General features: G+C 37.6%; 1 long non-coding RNA gene across 1 annotated transcript; it reads right to left on the reverse strand.

Annotated features, from left to right (window-relative positions):
* Positions 1-3,694: 3,694 nt before the first annotated feature.
* LOC131162268 (uncharacterized) lies at positions 3,695-18,153 on the reverse strand. Its single transcript, XR_009138735.1, has 3 exons — positions 17,952-18,153; positions 17,534-17,648; positions 3,695-3,796 (listed from the first exon to the last, which is right to left on the reverse strand). It is a non-coding gene; the product is annotated as an uncharacterized LOC131162268 (long non-coding RNA).
* Positions 18,154-19,831: the final 1,678 nt, after the last annotated feature.

Raw genomic sequence — 19,831 nt, forward strand, 5'->3', positions numbered from 1 at the left:
TCCATACTAGATTATGTGTTCTTGCAGATGCCAAGATCAAGAGAACTATATTAGAGAAGGCTCACATATCCCTATATACCGTACATCCAGGTAGTACTAAAATGTATTGGGATCTACGGGAATCCTTTTGGTGGAGCGGTATGAAGAAGGATATTGCAGAATTTGTAAAGCAGTGTTTGACGTTCCAACAGATAAAAGCTGAGCACCAGAGACCCGCGAGGCAGTTGCAGCCACTCTTTATTCCAGAGTGGAAATAAGATCACATCTCTACGGATTTTGTTACTGGGTTACCACTAGTGCGATAGGGGTTAAATGCTATTTGGGTGATCGTTGATCATCTGACAAAGACTACTCATTTCATCCCTATTAAAGTTGGTCATTCCATGGACAGACTAACAGAAATATATGTTCAAGAAATAGTTCACGTAAATGATGTACCGGTATTCATAGTCTCAGACCGAGATCCTTGATTTACTTCACGATTTTGGAAAAACTTTCAAGAGGCTATGGGAACACGATTAGCATTCAACACTACTTTTCACCCTCAGACGGATGATCAGACTAAGAGGACGATCCAGATATTAGAGGATATGCTTCGTGCATGCGTGTTAGATTTTGGGGGTAGTTGGACCCAGTTTATGTCGTTGGTTGAGTTTGCTTACAATAACAGCTATCAAGCCAACATCGGCATGGCACCTTATGAGGCACTGTATGGTAAGAGGTATCGTTCTCCTCTTTTCTGGGATGAAGTAGGCGAGTTTTGGACCTAAAGATGGTACAGCAGACATATGATAAATTCCGACTAATTAAAGAAAGAATTAGTACAACTCAGAGTCGACAGAGAAGCTACGTAGACGCTCGCCGTTGAGAATTAGAATTTGATATGGGGGATCAGGTATTCTTGAAGGTAATTCCTCTGAAAGAAGTTGTGAGATTTGAGAAGAAGGGCAAGCAGAGCCCTAAGTATATTGGCCCTTTTGAGATACTAGAGAGAGTGGGGTCAGTTGCTTACAGACTAACTCTACCACCAGCTTTGTCTAGAATATATGATGTATTCCATGTTGCTATGCTAAAGAAATACGTTCCAAACCCGTCCCACATAATCAATTATGCAGAAATAGAGCCTAGAGATTCATTAGCCTATGAGGAAATACCTGTACAGATCTTAGACTGAAAGACACAGGAATTGCGCGCCAAAGAAATTTAGTTGGTGAAAGTTTTGTAAAGAAACCATACTATAGAAGAAGTTTTGTGAGAACTTGAGAAAGAAATTAGATAGAAGTACCCACATTTATTTAATGAATTATAATATTAATCAGTATTGTCTAGATAAAGATAAAATTTGTTTAGTGCAGAGTAATATATATATTTATATATATATATATATATATTTATATATATATATATATATATATATATATATATATGGTTGTATTTTAGTTTATAGGATAGGTAATGTTTTGGTTTTGGAAGAATTTTCTTTTATGAGTATATTTGTAATCTCCTAGGATGTTGAATGTAACCACGATATTCCTCCGTCATAAGTGAGGGTAAGTAATAAAATAAGTAGACAATTTTCCTCAAAAAGTGGTGTATGGTACAGATAGTAAATTTCAAGAACGAAATTTTATAATGAAGGGAGAATGTAATAACTCGGATAATTATTGGAATTAAATAATAAAGAAAAGAGGGGAAAAGAATTTTGCGTTCATCGACAAATCGTCTACTTGGGCTCGTCGACGTGGACACGTGTCTAGTCGACAAGAATTTACCGAGAGACTATTTTTTAGGATCTAAAATTTGTCGATGGGGGCATCATCTTCGTCGACAAACCACCTTCATAAACTCATCGACGAGGTGACGTGGCTCGTCGATGAGGCCACATGGGCAACATTTTTATATATAGCCTAAATCGGATTTTCCTGCGAAAATTTCATTTTCCCTAGTTTCTCTCTCTCTAAAATGGACCCTCTCACTTCTCTAAAGATTTCTAACTCCGATTCTCCCCGGTTCGACGATCAAAAGCTACCACGATGATCCTAGGGAGATTCTCTACAACTTAAAAAGGAGCAGAAATTCAATTTGAGCAGTTTAGAAATCATCATAAAATTAGGGTAAGTAGATTTTTAAGTATTTTCAGTATTACTAGTATTATTTGAGGCCAGATTTAATATACTATGAGAATATACTGGTATTTTGTAGAATAAATTTGAGGTGTCATATTTTCAAGAATATGGTGTTTTGGGTCCTATAGTCATGGGTTGAGGACCCCAGCAAGTATCTGTTCAGGAACTCAGGTAAATTATAGGTTAAAAGATTTATGAATAGGCAATTTTAGGAATTATGGGTGTATTGATTTATAGGAGAATATGTGTATTTAAATGCAAGTTTTTGAGGTTGGTACACCGAGGGTGCGAGAGTAAAGTGTTGAGTGGAGGTCAGTCTCTCAGTCAGATGGCTAATGGAAATATGTTATGCTAAGGATTTTAGAAAGTATATCAGAAGATTATGTATATATATATATATATATATATATATATATATCAAAAATGTTTCTATATATATACAGATATACAGTGCAGCAGCAATTTTATTATAATATTAGAATTATGTGTAACTAAAAAACTCAGATATACAATTGTATTTTAAACTATAATAAATGTGATTTGTATAGTACACTAGACTATCAGTTTTACAATTTCAGTATTATATCAGTAAATTAAATGTGTAACTCAGTTGCCACACATTAGTAATAGCATATTTCTTCTTGCTGAGCGTCATCTCATCCTAGTGACTTAACATTTTTCAGGTGATCCAGCTAAGCGAGCAAATCAAGCTCGCAGGTAGAGAAGTTCTTGTTCTACCCTTTCTGAAGGGTGAGTGTTTCCTAGGTGTTGGTTGTTTGGGTAGATCCCAAGGTTTTTGATGATGTCACTAGGTACTTTGTGATGTATATTTTGGGACTTTCAGATTTGTGGTATTGTATATATATTGTTTATAATTTTATGTTTATCACTGCTTAGGGATGTAATGTGGACAGAGTTTTCTCAGTGCTCCTTTGGGGCCTGAGATGTTTTCAGTAGTTAATACAGAAAGATTTGTTATATATTCTATATGTATTAAGGGAAAAAAAATGGCATGAAAAATCAGGTCGTTACAGATGCAGTTTAGTCTTGCAGCATGATGAACATAAACCCAAGGATGACAAGGAAGTGGTAGGCAGAGACATACGTAAGATTATTCTGTGGACTAGTTGCATGGAAGGGTGACCTAGCCGAGCATGTCACTGAGAGGGAGAGACATGCTCACCAACATGAGCTTGAGGTGAAGATGATGCAAACACGTAGATGCCATCCTTAGTAAGACCGCGAAGGAAAACTTTATGGGAATCCTTCACACCGAAAAAGGAAAAGTGAAACTCAAAATATACAGAGTTATCTTCACATAATTTTTGAACAGAAATTAAATTTTTAGAAATTAAAGGAACATGATAGAGTTTGGAGAGATGAATTGTAACAACCTCCTTATAAAATTAAAATCTTATTTACTTATTTAAATTAAAACAATTTCCTACATAGAGGAGAGCAAATAACATGAAATACAACCATATATATATATACAATACCAGAGTGTCTAAATATTCCACAAATATTGCATATTTCACTGTACTCTCAAGAGCTACTCTTACTAATATCAGGGCTAACAAAATTGTACCACAAAAACACTCACCCTAAAAAACAAACAGACTAATAGCTCCTTTATCTGCGAGTCTGCTCCGCTCGCCCAACCGACTCACCTGAAAAATAATTTAACACTGGAATGAGCCAAAACTCAGTAAGACGAAACATGCTATCACTAGTGTGTGGCTACTGAGATGTGGATATTTAAAAATTAATCTGAATTATCCACATCTAAGAGTATGCTTCAATGAAGTTGGCTTGATAAGTTTCCTCATTTTTAATTTTCGCTTGATCTTAGAGATCTCTCAAATTTGGATGTGCAAAATTATATCTTGTAGTAAGATACCCTTACGCATGTATTTTAGTGTCATTTTGTATTCCATTCACGAAGGAGGTAATTTTTTTTTATTTAGGGTTCAACATAAAAGCCTTTTTCGTTCTTTATCCCTCCTTTAGGCACTAGTATGCACTCTAGAATTTATAATAATTCCAAATTTTCATTCATCGTGTTTCAATTTAGAAAGTTGTCATTTGTGAACTTCATAATAATACTACTATTTTGGAAAAAAAAAATTTGATAATACTATAATATCTAAGAATATTTCCATGGATGGCTATATGTCATGATTTAACCCCTTATGACAGGGTTGTGCGGTCTGAAGGCTGGATCTATCCCGGCTAGCCTACCATGGTAAACCACTCTACTCCTCGATCAGATCGGCCCTCCTCAACCCATATCTGATGGGGAGCCTGTCCACAACTAGGCACGATCGATCTCATGCCACTTACTATCTGAGTTAAATGGTTGCACTCTGAACTGAATATTTGTATATCTGTAGTTACAGTACCGTGCTCTGTTGTCTGATCCATCGGGGTCTGATACTATATAATACGTTTCTATATACAACTAACTATTTTACCATGATTCTGTAATAACTGTATAAATAATGACGCTGTAATAATCTGTAACTATATCAACTGTATCTTTCTGAGATAAACTGTAAATCTACCTATTATGGTGCTGTAAAACTGTAAAATCATGGTATTCTGAAAGATACTGTAAATGCATTTCACTGTCTGTATATTCTGTAAAATATATACTTGAAAATATTGTAAAAACATGTTTCTATACTGTATTCAAACTCTCATGCCACACTATAATTTAAAATATTTTAACATCAATAATAAATTGCATAAATTTCTGTTCTAAATAATAATCTAATAAAAACATAAACTTCATACTGAAATCATACTAGGTTTTCCTAACATAACATATTTCCCTTACCAAACTTGTCGAAAAGCCCCTATCGTATATTGATCCTACACCCGCAGGGCTTCCTATTTCACACCCTAAAAATCACATTTTTCAAAACAGAATATCAATATTTCTTAACCTACATCATTTCCTACAACTGCCAGAAGGTCAAAAACTGAATAAAAGACCTTATCCTGATTTTGGGGAGAAATTCGACTCAATCCCACCGACGATCCGCCCCAACAAACTTGAAGAGAACTCCGCCAGGAGCATCGTGGTGGCATCAGATCGTTGATCCGGTGACTCACGGAACCGAAATCGAAGAAAAAGGGAGGAAGAACCGTCCAAGAGAGAGAGATAAGAGATTTACGCCGAAAATTATGCGTATAAACCAAGTTTAGGCTATTTATACTGCAGGTTTCGTCGACGAGTCACATCACCTCATCGACGAGGTCAAGAGACAATTCGTCGACAAACCCTGCCCTTCGTCGACGAAATTCAGAGTCGCTCAAAAATCCTCTCGGTATTTTCTCGTCGACGAAACTCACCCTCGTCAACGAGGTCCTGCTATACCCTTGTCGACGAATCCCCTGTATTCGTCAACGAGGACCAAGGAAAAATTTTTGATTATTACCCCCCAAAGTGCAATGTCGTCGACGAAGTCTGCTGTCTCCTTTTGTTTCTTTTTTCATTTATATCCCTCTTTATTATTTAAATATCATTATTCTTCAGGTCACTACATTCTCCCCTCCTTATAAATTTCGTCCCTGAAATTCACTTATTCATATGATCCTTCCTTCTTAAAGGTAAATGGTCTACTTATTTTATTACTTGCCCTCATTTATGGTAGAGGAATACTGTGGTTACATGGGTAGTCCTAGGAGATTACAACCATAAAAGAAAATTTCCTCCAAAATCAAAATACTACTTAACCTATGCTCTGCATTACAATTACGCTGGACTCAACAAAATAAAATTACCATCCTAGCATATACATCAATACTATAATTCATCAAACAAGTGGGGATATTTCCGTCTGATTTCATCTTCAAGCTCTCATGAGGCTTCCTCAATCGCGTGGTTTCTCCATAGAACTTTTACTAATGGTATCTTCTTACCACGCAATTCTTGTTCTTTTCTATCTAAAATTTGCACTGGAACTTCTTCATACGCTAAAGCCTCACTAACTTCCAGTTTTGCAGGGCTAATAATATGGGAAGGATTTAGAACGTATTTCCTTAACATAAAAACATGAAATACGTCATGAACTCGAAATAGAGATGGCGGTAAAGATAACCGATAGGCTACTGACTCAATCTTCTCAAGTACCTCAAATGGGTCAATAAATTTAGGGCTCAATTTACCCTTCTTCCCAAATCTCAAGATCTCCTTCAGTGGAGTTATTGTCAAAAAATACATGATCACCCACTTCAAATTTCAATTCTCGGCGGCGAGTATCCGCCCAACTTTTCTGCCGACTCTGCGCTGCACTGATTCTGTCTCGAATAAGTTGGACTTTATCACATGCTTACTAAATTATCTCTGGACCAAAAACTCGTTTTTCACCTACTTCATCCCAAAAAAGAGGAGATTGACATCTCCTACCATATAATGCCTCGTAGGGTGTCATGCCGATGCTAGTCTAATAACTGTTATTATAAGCAAATTTAACTAACGGTAAAAACTGAATCCAGCTACCTCCAAAGTCTAGCACACAGGCACGAAGCATATTTTCTAATACCTGGATTGTTCTCTCAGTCTGACCATCGGTCTGAGGGTGGAAAGTAGTGCTAAATGCTAACTGAGTCCCCAAAGCCTCCTACAGACTCTTCCAAAACCATGATGTAAAACGAGGGTTACGGTCTGAGACTATGGATACCGGCACTCCATGGGATCGAACAATCTCCTATATATAAATCTCTACTAACCTATTCATAGGGTCGCTAACTTTAATTGGCAGAAAGTGCATTGTCTTCGTCAACCTATCAACCACCACTCAAATGGCATTCTGACCATGCGGCGCTAAAGACAACCCAATAACAAAATCCATGGATACGTGATCCCACTTCCATTCGGGAATGAAAAGTAATGGCAACTGACCAACCAGTCTCTGGTGCTCAGCCTTAACCTGCTGGCACGTCAAACACTGCTGTACAAATTCTGTTATTTCCCTCTTTATGTCACTCCACTAGAAATAATCTCGTAGATCCCTATACATTTTTGTACCGTCAAGATGAATAGTGTATAGAGATCTGTGTGCCTCTTCTAGAATCGTTCTTCTGATGCTAACATCAGCAGGCACACACAATCTGGTGTGAAATCTGAGGGCGCCATCATCGACAATACCGAATTCCTCTCCCTGACCATCCTGTATTCTGGCAAGCACCTCCACTAACTCTGGATCATCTTTCTGAGCAGCTTTAATTCTCTCATACAGTGCAGGTTGTATCACTAAACTGACAATAAGCACCTGAGGATCATCATTCACTAATTCCATATCAAACTTTTCCAATTCCATTTGAATCGGATGTTGAACTACTACTGCTAGCTGCGCTGTACCCTCTGATTTATGGCTTAAAGCATCAGCCAACACATTTGCTTTACCTGGGTGATAACTGATTGTACAGTCGTAATCCTTGATGAGTTCTAACCACCTTCTCTGGTGTATATTCAACTCTTTTTGTGTGAAAAAATATTTTAAACTCTTGTAATCAGAAAATATCTCACACCTCTCACCATATAAGTAAAGTCTCCAGATCTTCAGTACATGTACAACCGCAACCAATTTCAGATCGTGAGTACGGTAGTTCTTTTCATATTCTTTCAACTGTCTGGACGCATATACTACCACCCTACCATACTGCATCAATACACAACCGAGCCTTTTCAAAGACGCGTCATTGTAGATAACATAACCATCACCACTAGATGGAATCGTCAGGACTAGTGCAGTGACGAGCCACTACTTTAATTCCTGAAAACTCTACTCGCATTCTTCATCCCACACAAATCTGACATTTTTTCTGATCATACGCGTGAGAGGTCCTGATAAAGCTGAAAATCCCTCAACGAATCAACGGTAGTAACCTGCTAGCCCCAAGAAACTCCTGACTTCCTGCACATTCCTCAGCCTTGCCCAATTCACCACCACATCAATCTTGCTGGGATCCACTGAAATACCGTCCCCTGAGATCACATGACCTAAAAATGCAACCTTCTCAAGCCAAAACTCACACTTACAAAATTTGGCGTAAAGCTTCTCCTCCCTGAGTGTCTGCAGTGCCTGCCTCAAATGCCCCTCATGATTCTCGAAATTTTTCGAGTATACCAATATATCATCAATAAAAACCACCACAAATTGATCGAGATACTAGTGAAAAACTCTATTGATCAAGTTTATGAAAACAACTAAGGCATTCGTCAGACCAAAAGACATAACGATTGTAAAGACCCGAAAATTTAAAATGATTAAAATAATTTGAAAAAAATAAATAAATAAATAAATAAAAGGAATGACATGGGAAAAAGAAAAAAAATATTAAATTAAATAAATTAAATTAAATTAAGATAAATTAAATAATTAAATAACTAGTTGTTAAATTAAATATTATTGTATTGGATTTAAAAATAATAATAATTAAAATAAGATATATATATATATATATATATATATATGTAAAGTTAAGAATCTGACAGAAGAGAAGAAAGAAAGAAGAAAGAAGAAAGAGAAGAGTCAGAGCTGCACGCCCCCTCCCCCCTCCAAAAATATTTCCTACGAGCGCGCCAGCCACCTTCATCTCCGTCTCTCTTCTTCTCTCAATTACTTGGTGAGTTTGCGATAGATCGGGAAACTGAAGGTGCCGTTGGAATCCTAGTTCCGCTGCCAACATTTCTACTGGAGCAGATTTTTCATGGGAACAATTTAGGCACTGCTCCTGGGGAAAGGTAATTTTTCTCTATTTTCTCAATTTTGCTGTTAATATGTGGTTAAATCGACGAACGGACACCACCACGGGGTCCTAGTCGTTGTTATCGTCATTTTGATGTAGGTAATTTTTCAATTGAGGTTTTCTAGACTCTACTCCAAAGCGATAGTGAGATTTGAGAATTTAGCTAAATTTAAGGAAATAATTATTTATTGGGTATTTAAAGGTCTAGGAAGTATTAAATTAATATTTTATTCAGGAATAATTTATTAGAATTAGGAATTTAATTTCAAGATCCGGGTGAGCGCCGCAGGTATTTTTCGGAGTCCTTGTTGGCGTAGTTCAAGAAAACAGGTAAGGGAAAAAATATATATTAAATTAGAATTTTTATGAATTTAATGGAAAAATAAATTGTGTTATATGTACGTGTATATGTTTCGATATGGGTAAAATGCCAACTGTTTAAATTATATTTCCTTCAAGTTTAGGGTTGTTTATTAGATATGTATGTGTGAAAATGAACTGATGAAAGTGGAAAAATATTTTCAAAATATTTATGTAATACATGAAAGGTATTTTTAATATATAAACATTAAATATTGGTTGGCTTATTTTACAGGCAGTATATGAATTTTACTCTTAAATTGTGTGGCATGAGAATCTATGCAAATATATGTTAAATGTATGAGATGCAGGTTAAGTAAGTAAAACCATGAAAATAAAATATGATATGGACAATGTTGCATGTGTGTGTTAATGCAATCATGTAAACAGCTGAAAGATGCTGGGTAAACAGCTGAAATATGCTAGGTAAAACAGCTAAAAGTGACTGGATAAATGTGTCATAGCTAAAAGTGGCTGGGTAAATGTGTCGCAACTAAAAGTGGCTGGGTAAATGTGTCACAGTTGAAGTGGCTGGGTAAATGTGTCACAACTGAAAGTGGCTGGATAAATGTGAAACAGTTGAAAGTGACTGGGTAAATGTATAACAGCTGAAAGATGTTTGGTAAAACAGCTGAAAGATACTGGGTATAAAATGAAATGAAATGAAAAGGGAAATGAATGAAATAGAAATGAAATGTGAAATGTGAACAATGTAAAATGGGAAAGAGTCACTTAAAGTGAAATGAAATGTAATGTTAAGCCATGAATATGAACAAATGTGTATGATTGAATAATGATAGAAAGAATGATGTATTATGATATTAGAAGTATGTATGTACGTAAAACATGTTACGATTGGGCGAGGCATACCTATCGCCTGAGGGCTTGCTGAGTAAGGCAAGTGCACTAGTAGTTACAGATGCGGCAATAGCCGCATAACGTACTAGGGCAGATGGAACCTACTTGTATGAGCGAGTAGATTTCCCTATCCATAGGGCCTTTGCCGGTAAGCTTTTGTATGAACTGTGTGAATACGAGATTAATTTAACACTTGAGGGCTTACTGAGTAAGGTGAGTGCCCTGGTATGCTTAAATTGTGACCTTCGGATTGCTAAATGTATCAGAGCAGAGGGGTACTACTTGTATGGGCAGGTAATCACCCTTATCCTCGGGAAATCTTGTGAGTTAAACATTTGCATGTGTTTGAATAGGATCAAGGAATGATTTCGAAAATTATGTTAAGAATTTTTAAATGTTAAATATTATGTTATATATAAACTCATGTTGGCCACACACAATTTTAATATATGGTTTCTTCCCTTACTGAGATATGTCTCACTCGAATATGAATTTATTTTTATTTTTTTAGGATTTCATCGAGATCGAACTTAGAGAGCTCGAGGTTCTATAACATTATTGGGAAATAGTAAAAAAAATGGTATATTTCTATGTTAATTATGGGATACAAATATTTATATTTTACGTCCTTATATTTTAAGTTTGTGTAGAAAAGAAAGTTGTGAACATATTGAAATGTTTTGAAGATATATGTAATTATGGAAATGCAGGTGTTGGATGATTTATTATAGATTATAGTTAGAATTAGTAAACTCTGGTATTATGTTATATGGAGATTATGATTATGTTTTCCACTACGTATGTTATGGAATATGATTTATGAGGATATGATCAGGTATAACGCACTGGGCCCGGGTTTAAGGGTTCGGGGCGTTTCAATGAGGAACTCGTAGTGCCCATATCTGGTCCTGAAGGCTATCTTCACGGCGTCCTTTGCTTTTACTCTCATTTTATGATACTCGGATTTGAAGTCAATCTTGGAATATACTCATGTACCCTGGAGCTAATCAAACAAATCGTCTATACGGGGTAGAAGATATTTATTCTTAATAGTAACTTTATTGATTTCTCTGTAATCGATACACATCCTCATAGACTCGTCTTTCTTTTTTACAAACAACACTGGAGCTCCCCATAATGATACACTGGGTCTTATAAATCCCCTATTCAGCAAGTCTTGTAACTAATTCTTCAATTCTCCTAATTCAGCTGGAGCCATACGGTAGGGAACCTTAGAGATCGGCGTTGTCCCTGGAGGCAAATCTATAGGAAAATCCACCTCGCATTCGGGAGGCAACCCTAGGAGCTCCTCCAAAAAAACATCTGGAAATTCTCGTACGACCAGGATACTATAAAGTTTCGATTCATTCTCTGACGCTTCCTTTACAAAAGTCACAAACCCTTGACTTCCATCCCGGAGTAGTCTACTTACCTGTACAGCTTATACTATTTGCAACGGAGCATGTACACGCGAACCAACAAACCTGAATTTTTGCTCACCAGGGGGTCTGAAAACTACTTCTTTCTGATGACAATCAATGCTGGCATGATTGGCAGTCAACCAATCCATACCCAGTATTATATCAAACTCACACATATCAAATACAATCAAATCAGCTGGTAATACTTTCCCCTGAATTTCTATCGAATAGCCCCTAAGTACCCTCTAACATCTTATCACTGACCCTGATGGTGTAGCTACTCACAGCGCTATATCTAATAACTCCGTCTCACTCTCAGATAATTTAACATAAGATGCAGAAATTAAAGAATAAGTAGCACCCGAGTCAAAAAGAATAATAACTGGATATGATAAAACAGTAAATGTACCTGTCACAAAATCCGCAGCAGCCTCAGCATCACCTGGCGTCAGAGCGTATACTCGCGCTGGGCCACATTCCTCTGCTGGCCACCACGAGGCGTCTGATATCCTCCTCGAGCTGCTTGATATCCTCCCCGATAGGGCCTGGGAACTGAAGTCTGGTCCTGTGCTCCTGGGCATGCACGTGCCTTATGGCCAAGTCTCTTACAGAAGTAACATACACCTCTCCCAGCCAAGCACTCCCCCGAATGGCGTCTCCCGCACGTCTACCATACCAGGAAAAATGGCGTGCCCTGATTCTCATGGGATCTTGTCCTCTACCTCTGATCTCCTATATCACGGTCTCCTCTCCATGGACCCCTACTAGAGTCAGTCTGGTAACCCTGAGGCGTCGGCCTCTTCCTCTGACTCTGAGCTGCTAAACCACTCTGAATACTACTCTCAATGATTGCAGTTCTGTCTACAACCTCCGTAAATGTCTGAACTCTGAAGTCAATCACCTGCTCATACAAGTTCTACCTCAATCCCTCTTCAAATTTCCTAGCTTTTTTCTCTTCATCAGGCGCTAGATGTGGAGCAAAACGTGACAACTCGATAAACAGAGTTGCATACTGAGATACGGTCATCTGCCCATGTACCAAATGTAGAAACTCTGCTGCCTTCGCGTTCCGAACGACAGAAGGAAAGTATCGCTCGAACAACAGCTCCTTCAATCGATCCTAAGTCACTGGCATTGGAACCGACCTCTGCTCCTCTATCAGTCGCACTGATCTCCACCAGCGCTTCGCCTCCCCTGTCAGTTTAAACGCCGCAAATACCACTTTTTGTTCATCCGTACATGGAAGTACAGCTAGTGTCTCTTCGATATTCTGGATCCAATTCTCAGCTACAATCGGGTCATCTCCTCCAGCAAAGGATGGGGACTTCATCCGCGTAAACTGTTCGATTAAACAGCCACGCTCCCTAGAGCTCCTGGCCATCTCTGTCATTACCTGCTGGGTGACACTGCGCAGAACAGCATCCGTATTGGCACCTCCTATATTGGAAGGTCGTAGCCTGTCTCCCCCAAAATTCGTGCCACTGCTTCCTAGATCCATCCTGAAAAACAAAAACATGCTTAAGAACCTTATCTTCTCCACAGACCTAATCCATTTTATTCTACTCAAATCCTATATTTATAATTAACTATTCTCCCCCAATCTTCACTCAAAATCTAGTTTTGCAACCTAGACACACGACCCGACGATAGTTTACTATGATTTTCCTAAAATCGTTACCCAAGGAAAAACATAAAAACCACTGCAATAAATCGTGTACCCAGACAACAGAACCAATCTCAAATCCTTTCCTATACTCTGGTATTACTTTCTCTGCACTCTAAAGTCTACAGAACCTAGCAACCTAGGCTCTGATACCATATTATAACAACCTCCTTATAAAATTAAAATCTTCTCTACTATTTTAAATTAAAACAATTTCCTACACAGCGAAGAGCAAGTAACATGAAATACAACCTTATATATATATACAATATTAAAGTGTCTAAATATTCCACAAATATTGCATATTTCACTGTACTCTCAAGAACTAGTATTACTAATACCAGGACTAACAAAATTGTACCCCAAAAACACTCACCCTAAAAAAAAAACAGACTAACAGCTCCTTTATCTGCGAGCCTACTCCGCTCGCCCAACTGGCTCACTTGAAAAATAATTCAACACTGGAATGAGTCAAAACTCAGTAAGACGAAACATGCTATCACTAGTGTGTGGCTACTAAGATGTGGATCTGTAAAACTTAATCCGAATTAATACAAATAACCAAAACTGAAAATGTTGATACTACATAACATATTATAAAACCTTTAACTACATAATTTAACATGTCAAATTGTATGAAATTACTTTTCATAATAATAGTACTATTTCGGAAAAAAAATCTGATAATATTATAATATCTGAGAATATTTCCCTGGATGGTTGTATGTCATGATTTAACCCCTCATGACAGGGTTGTGTGACCCGAAGGCTAGATCTATCCTAGCTGGCCTACCATGGTAAATCACTCTACTCCTCGGTCAGATCAGTCATCCTCAACCCATATCTAATGAGGAGCCTGTCCACAACTAGGCACGATCGACCTCATGTCACTTACTGTCTGAGTTAAGTGGTTGCACTCTAAACTGAATATCTGTATATCTGTAACTACGGTATCGTGCTCTGCTATCTGATCCATTGGGTCTGATACTATATAATACGTTTCTATATACAACTAACTGTTTTACCATGATTCTGTAATAACTGTATAAACCATGACGCTGTAATAATCTGTAACTATATCAATTGTATCTTTCTGAGATAAACTGTAAATCTACCTGTTATGGTACAGTAAAACTATAAAATCATGGTATTCTGAAAGATACTGTAAATGCATTTCGCTGTCTGTATATTCTGTAAAACATATACCTAAAAATACTGTAAAAACATGTTTCTATACTGTATTCATACTCTCATGCTACACTATAATTTAAAATATTTTAACATCAATAATAAATTGCATAAATTTCTATTCTGAATAATAATCTGATAGAAACATAAATTTCATACTGAAAGCATACTAGGTTTTCCTAGCATAGCATGTTTCCCTTACCAAACTTGTCGAAAAGCCCTTATCGTATATTGATCCTACGCCCGCAGGGCTTCCTATTCCACACACTAAAAACCACATTTTTCAGAATAGAATATCAATATTTCTTGACTTACATCATTTCCTACAACTGTTAGAAGGTCAAAAACTGAATAAAAGACCTTACCCTGATTCTGGGAAGAAATTTGACTCAATCCCACCAATGATCTGCCCTAGCAGACTTGAAGAGAACTCCGCTAGGAGCGTCGTGGTGGCCTCAGATCGTCAATCCGGTGACTAACATAATTGAAATCGAAGAAAAAGGGAGGAAGAACCGTCCAGGAGAAAGAGAGGAGAGATTTACGCCAAAAATTATGCGTATAAACCAAGTTTAAGCTATTTATACTGCGGGATTCGTCGACGAGCCACGTCACCTCGTCAACGAGGTCAAGAGACAATTCGTCGATGAACTCTGCCCTTCATCGATGAAATTCAGAGTCGCCCAAACATCCTCTCGATATTTTCTCGTCGACGTAACTCACCCTCATCGATGAGGTCCTGCTACACTCTCATCGACAAATCCTCTGTATTCGTCGACGAGGACCAAGGAAAATTTTTCAGTTATTACCCCTCCCCCCCAAGCCAAAGTGTAATGTTTCACGTTCATCGACAAAGTCTGCCGTCTCCTTCTGTTTCTTTTTCCATTTCTATCCCTTTTTATTACTTAAATATCATTATTTTTCGGGTCACTACATGAATACTGCCATTTGAAGATGAGATGGTGGAGCTTCCAACATGATGAATCGGAAGAGAAGAGCCATCACCGACATGAACGTGCTCATCGCCCTTGTATTCAGATGAGTTAAGAGATAGATTAGAGAAGTCATGGGTCCAATGATGGGTAGCCACAGAGTCAGGATACCAGTTGGGATCAGCAGGAGTGGGAGTAGATTGTTGAAGATGTGGGCCTGAAGTAAGATGTGCTGATGGAGAGGGTGGAGGGGGGGACTAGTAGTTAAAGTTAAATCTGTGGTAGCAGGTGAGAGCAATATGGCCATTCTTATAACACACCTAACATGTAGGACGATTAGGTGAGAAAGGGACAGGGGAGGAGGAGGAGTGAGAACCACCACGCCTGCCACGACCACCACAACCTCTGAAGTTGCCCCGGACATGTGAGAAGCCACGGCCATGAGAGAAGCTGGACATAGGTTTTGACTGAGTGGAGTTAGTAGAGAACTTAGGGGAAGCTGTAAGGGTGGAGCTCTGATGATTTAATCTGGCCTCATGCATAAGAAGATAACTATAAACTTGAGTAGGTGTGAGAGGATCCAACGAGTGGAGATGGACGTAACAAGGGAGTCATAATCTGAGCATAAACTAGCCAGGAGAAAAGTTATGAAGTCAGACGAGGAAATAATTTTACCAGCCATGGCAAGAGAGTCGTGAAGCAACTTTGCACGACGGTAGTATTCAGCAATGGAATCTGAGCCCTTCTTAAGAGTGGTGAGCTGTAACTGAACTTGCATAATACTAGCATTTGATTTTGCAGCAAATAGATCTTCAAGAATTTCCCATACCTCACGAGAAGAGGTAGCCATGAGAACATGAGCAATTAGTGTCTCAGAAAGAGAGGAAATCAGAAAGCTGATGATGGCTTGATCTTGTTGTTGCCAGGTAAGATATTCGGATGATGGTTTGTCGAGCGGAGGAGGGACGATAAAACCATCAATGTATCCAAATAGGTTCCCGCCTTTGAGATAAGGAATTATCTGCGCCTTCCACAACAAATAATTGTCACGGTTTAGCTTAACTGTAATCAGATTGATGAAAGATGAAGCACAGTAATAGATGATTGTTGATAAGAGGAGGCTCTAGTGGGAAGATTAGCTATGAAGAGGGTATTGCGAGCTTCAGGCTGAGAGCCCAAGCAAATGGACGTGAGTCCAAAAGATGCTCTGATACCATGATAGAAAAAGGTAGAGTAGGAGAAAATACAGCAAAGAAGATAAACTGAAATATTATTGTATTCCTTTTTCCATGCATGAACAGTCATCGCACAACTGTATATCTACAGCGTAGCAAGCCAGAAATATTCACTGGCAACAAACTAACAGAAGAAGAGAATAAAAAAGAAACATAAAATATTCTTTTGAAACAGAAAACAATATTCTCAAGCTGGAGATGGTTGGGTATTGCTGATACATCACGATGAAGGCGCTCCACCAACGGTGGTGTTGAGAATTTTAGAAAATGTTTCAAATCCTCTTGAAATATGAAGCATATTACAGGTTTCCTGATTATGAATTTTTCTTGTTTTTCTCTCTTTTTTTTTTTTTTTTTTTTCCTTAAATTTGATTGATCAACTATGGGGATAATCAGGATTCAAAGTGATTTATTTATTTATTTATTTATTTGAAAATTTGGATTCATGGCGAAAAGGGGTGACTTTCCTTTTACTTTTTCTTTTTTTTTTAAAATATATATATATTGACTCTAAAAAGGTTGGATTGCCCCTTGGGCAGTGCCGCAGTGAGATGGTGTTGACAGAAAGGGGGAAGGAGAAGAATGAGGGTGCAGGGGGCTGGTTTTGGCCCTTGCCACCCCTTCCGCTTCCCCCTCGGATGAATAGGAAGGAGTGAGGGTGCTGACTAAGGAAGACAGGTTAGGGGCCGCATGTGGTAACAAGTTCTTTGTAGGTGCATCAACAATATAACAAACCAAGGGGCAACCGAACACTCATACACACAATATAACAAACAGCTTGCCTCCAGTCACTGCACATGCACTGCACAGATTTAGTCAGTCTCTTCACTTCTTGAATTTGACAAGGAATTCACATACATGGGCTTTATGATTAACAAGTACAACCAAAGATTTTTTATGTGTTCATGATTGCTCTAAACTGCACACTGATATAACTTGTTTAAGATGTATTACCAGAAGTAAAGAGGATAAAAGGTATAGAATTGATAAATACCACTACAGGGCTATTTGCGGAGAATGAAACACATGTATGGGTATCGACTTTATCCATGTCTTTGGGAGGGTTCATAATAATGCAACCCTTATTTGAAATTAATCGAGCTCACAATCTGAAAAATAGCACAGCAATGAGGCCCATAATGGCAAATCTGTTTTACGAAACGCTTACCTCCAACAAAAAGGTAGTTCATAGTTTTCGCGCACACACATAAGTGTAACAAAACTCGATCAAACAATTTAACAAACAACTTGCTTGCAGCAAATGCACACAAGTTCAGCGATTGCCGCGCGCAGGCGCGCTCAACCCAAAACAGACACACAATACGAGCAGGAAGAGAGAAAAGGGAGAGGACAGCGATGAAATTCGTGAGAAGGAAGGTAGGGAAGAGAAAGCAAGCAAGGAAGAAGCTAACCTTTCCCATCTGCATGACGTCGAAAAATAGAAACCAACCGAATTGAAGACCAATCTCTTCTTCATCGTTAGACAAATACTCATCCCCCTCAGCAGCATTTTCCCTGCAGATCATCACAAATCATCCTAACACACTGTTATTATTAATCTGTGATTTGACACGGAGCACAGTGGAATGCCCTATCTGGAGGGGAGAAGATAACCTTCTCCTACACGGGGCAGGGGTCTAAAAATAATTTCATAAATTTCAAATATTCCGGATGTAGGTCAAAATTTAATAGAGTCAAAATTTACGAAAATCCGTTTATTTTAAGAAATTAATATTTTATAATTTTTATTTTCTACTTTTAAACTTTAAACAAAATATTATTTTATAATTATAAATTATATAACTAGATTTATTGAAAAATTTTTAGAGAAAAAAAATGATACACAACAGAGGTTACATGATAGCTTATATTTATATAGGTGTCGTTTTTTAATTTTTAAATCATATTTTTTATAAAAAAAGAAAAACAATGAGAGAAATGCATACTAAGGAAATCCGAAGGATTTTACTTTTTCATGTTTGATTATCAAAGAAAGTGAGATAAAAAAGAAAATATATGTCAAATCAGTGAACAAAATTTTAATTTTTCACATCCTTACTATTTTATTTTTGTTTGACAAAAATATAAGGTACAAATGCGAATGCAGAGATGCATACACAATGATTTTGTTCATTCTTTTAAAGAAATTTTAAATTAGATTGTTTAACTGCGTCATAATTTTAGATAACCAATCAAATTGTGGTCGATCGAAAAATCTATATTAATTCATTAACTCAAATTTTCAATTATTTGTACCAACAAATACACAATCATAATTAGGAGCATTTTATGATTTCGACTTATTAATATTTCAAGGTAAACATAATTAACCTATGAATTTTGGACATATTCAATAAATCTCGCACCAATTTTAAATTTGGAGAGAAACTATATGCTCCAACCTTAGTTGCAATAGAGAAGTAGGTGCTCTGCATTCTCTTGATTTAATTTGTGTCAATAGCCCCATGGTGGGCAACCTTTAACCATTAAATTTTCAACAATGTTTTTCACACGACAATTGAGCAATAATTAAATTTATGACCAAATTTTAAACAATGTTCGTGACATTGAGTTGGACGTGCCGGAGCTAACGGTACCCAAAACCTCCTCCACGGGAGCTTTTTACACACTTAGAAGTAAAATTAGAATACAAACAAACTAAGCAAACTTAGTGGATTAATTTAACCACTTAGGTGTTCAAGTCAGGCATACGACGTCCAAATCAAGTGAGGTCAGTCCCAACACATCCATGACATTGAGCTCGACATTCTGAAGTTGACGGTACCACAAAACTCCTCTCGGAAACTTTTTACGCACTTAGAAGTAAAGTTAGAATACAAACAAACATAATAAATTTAGTGAATTTAACCACTCAAGTGTAGAGACCCATAGAATTATGGTAATTAAATAATAAAAGAAATGAGGAAGTAAACGAGAATTTTAAGAGGGTCAACAGAGCCTCGACGACGAACGTGGAGCGTTCGTCAATGAACAGGCTTCTTGGGATCGTCGACATGGACATGTGTCTCGTTGACGAGAAGATACCGAGAGGACGGTTTTCAGGACCTGAATTTCGTCCACAAGGAGTAAGAGTTCATCGACGAAACTCCTTTTGGACTCGTCGGTGAGGTGACGTGACTCGTCGACGAGGTCACGTGTCAAGTCATCTATAAATATGCAGAAAACGGGTTTTCAGTGAAGGAAATTCTCTCTCTCATTTTCTCTCTCTAAAAAAGGGATTCACTCACTTCTCTCTAGGTTTCCGGCTCTGTCTCTCCCTAGTTCGACGATC

The sequence above is a fragment of the Malania oleifera genome, chromosome 8, assembly GCF_029873635.1.
Source record: "Malania oleifera isolate guangnan ecotype guangnan chromosome 8, ASM2987363v1, whole genome shotgun sequence".
Lineage (NCBI taxonomy): Eukaryota > Viridiplantae > Streptophyta > Magnoliopsida > Santalales > Ximeniaceae > Malania > Malania oleifera.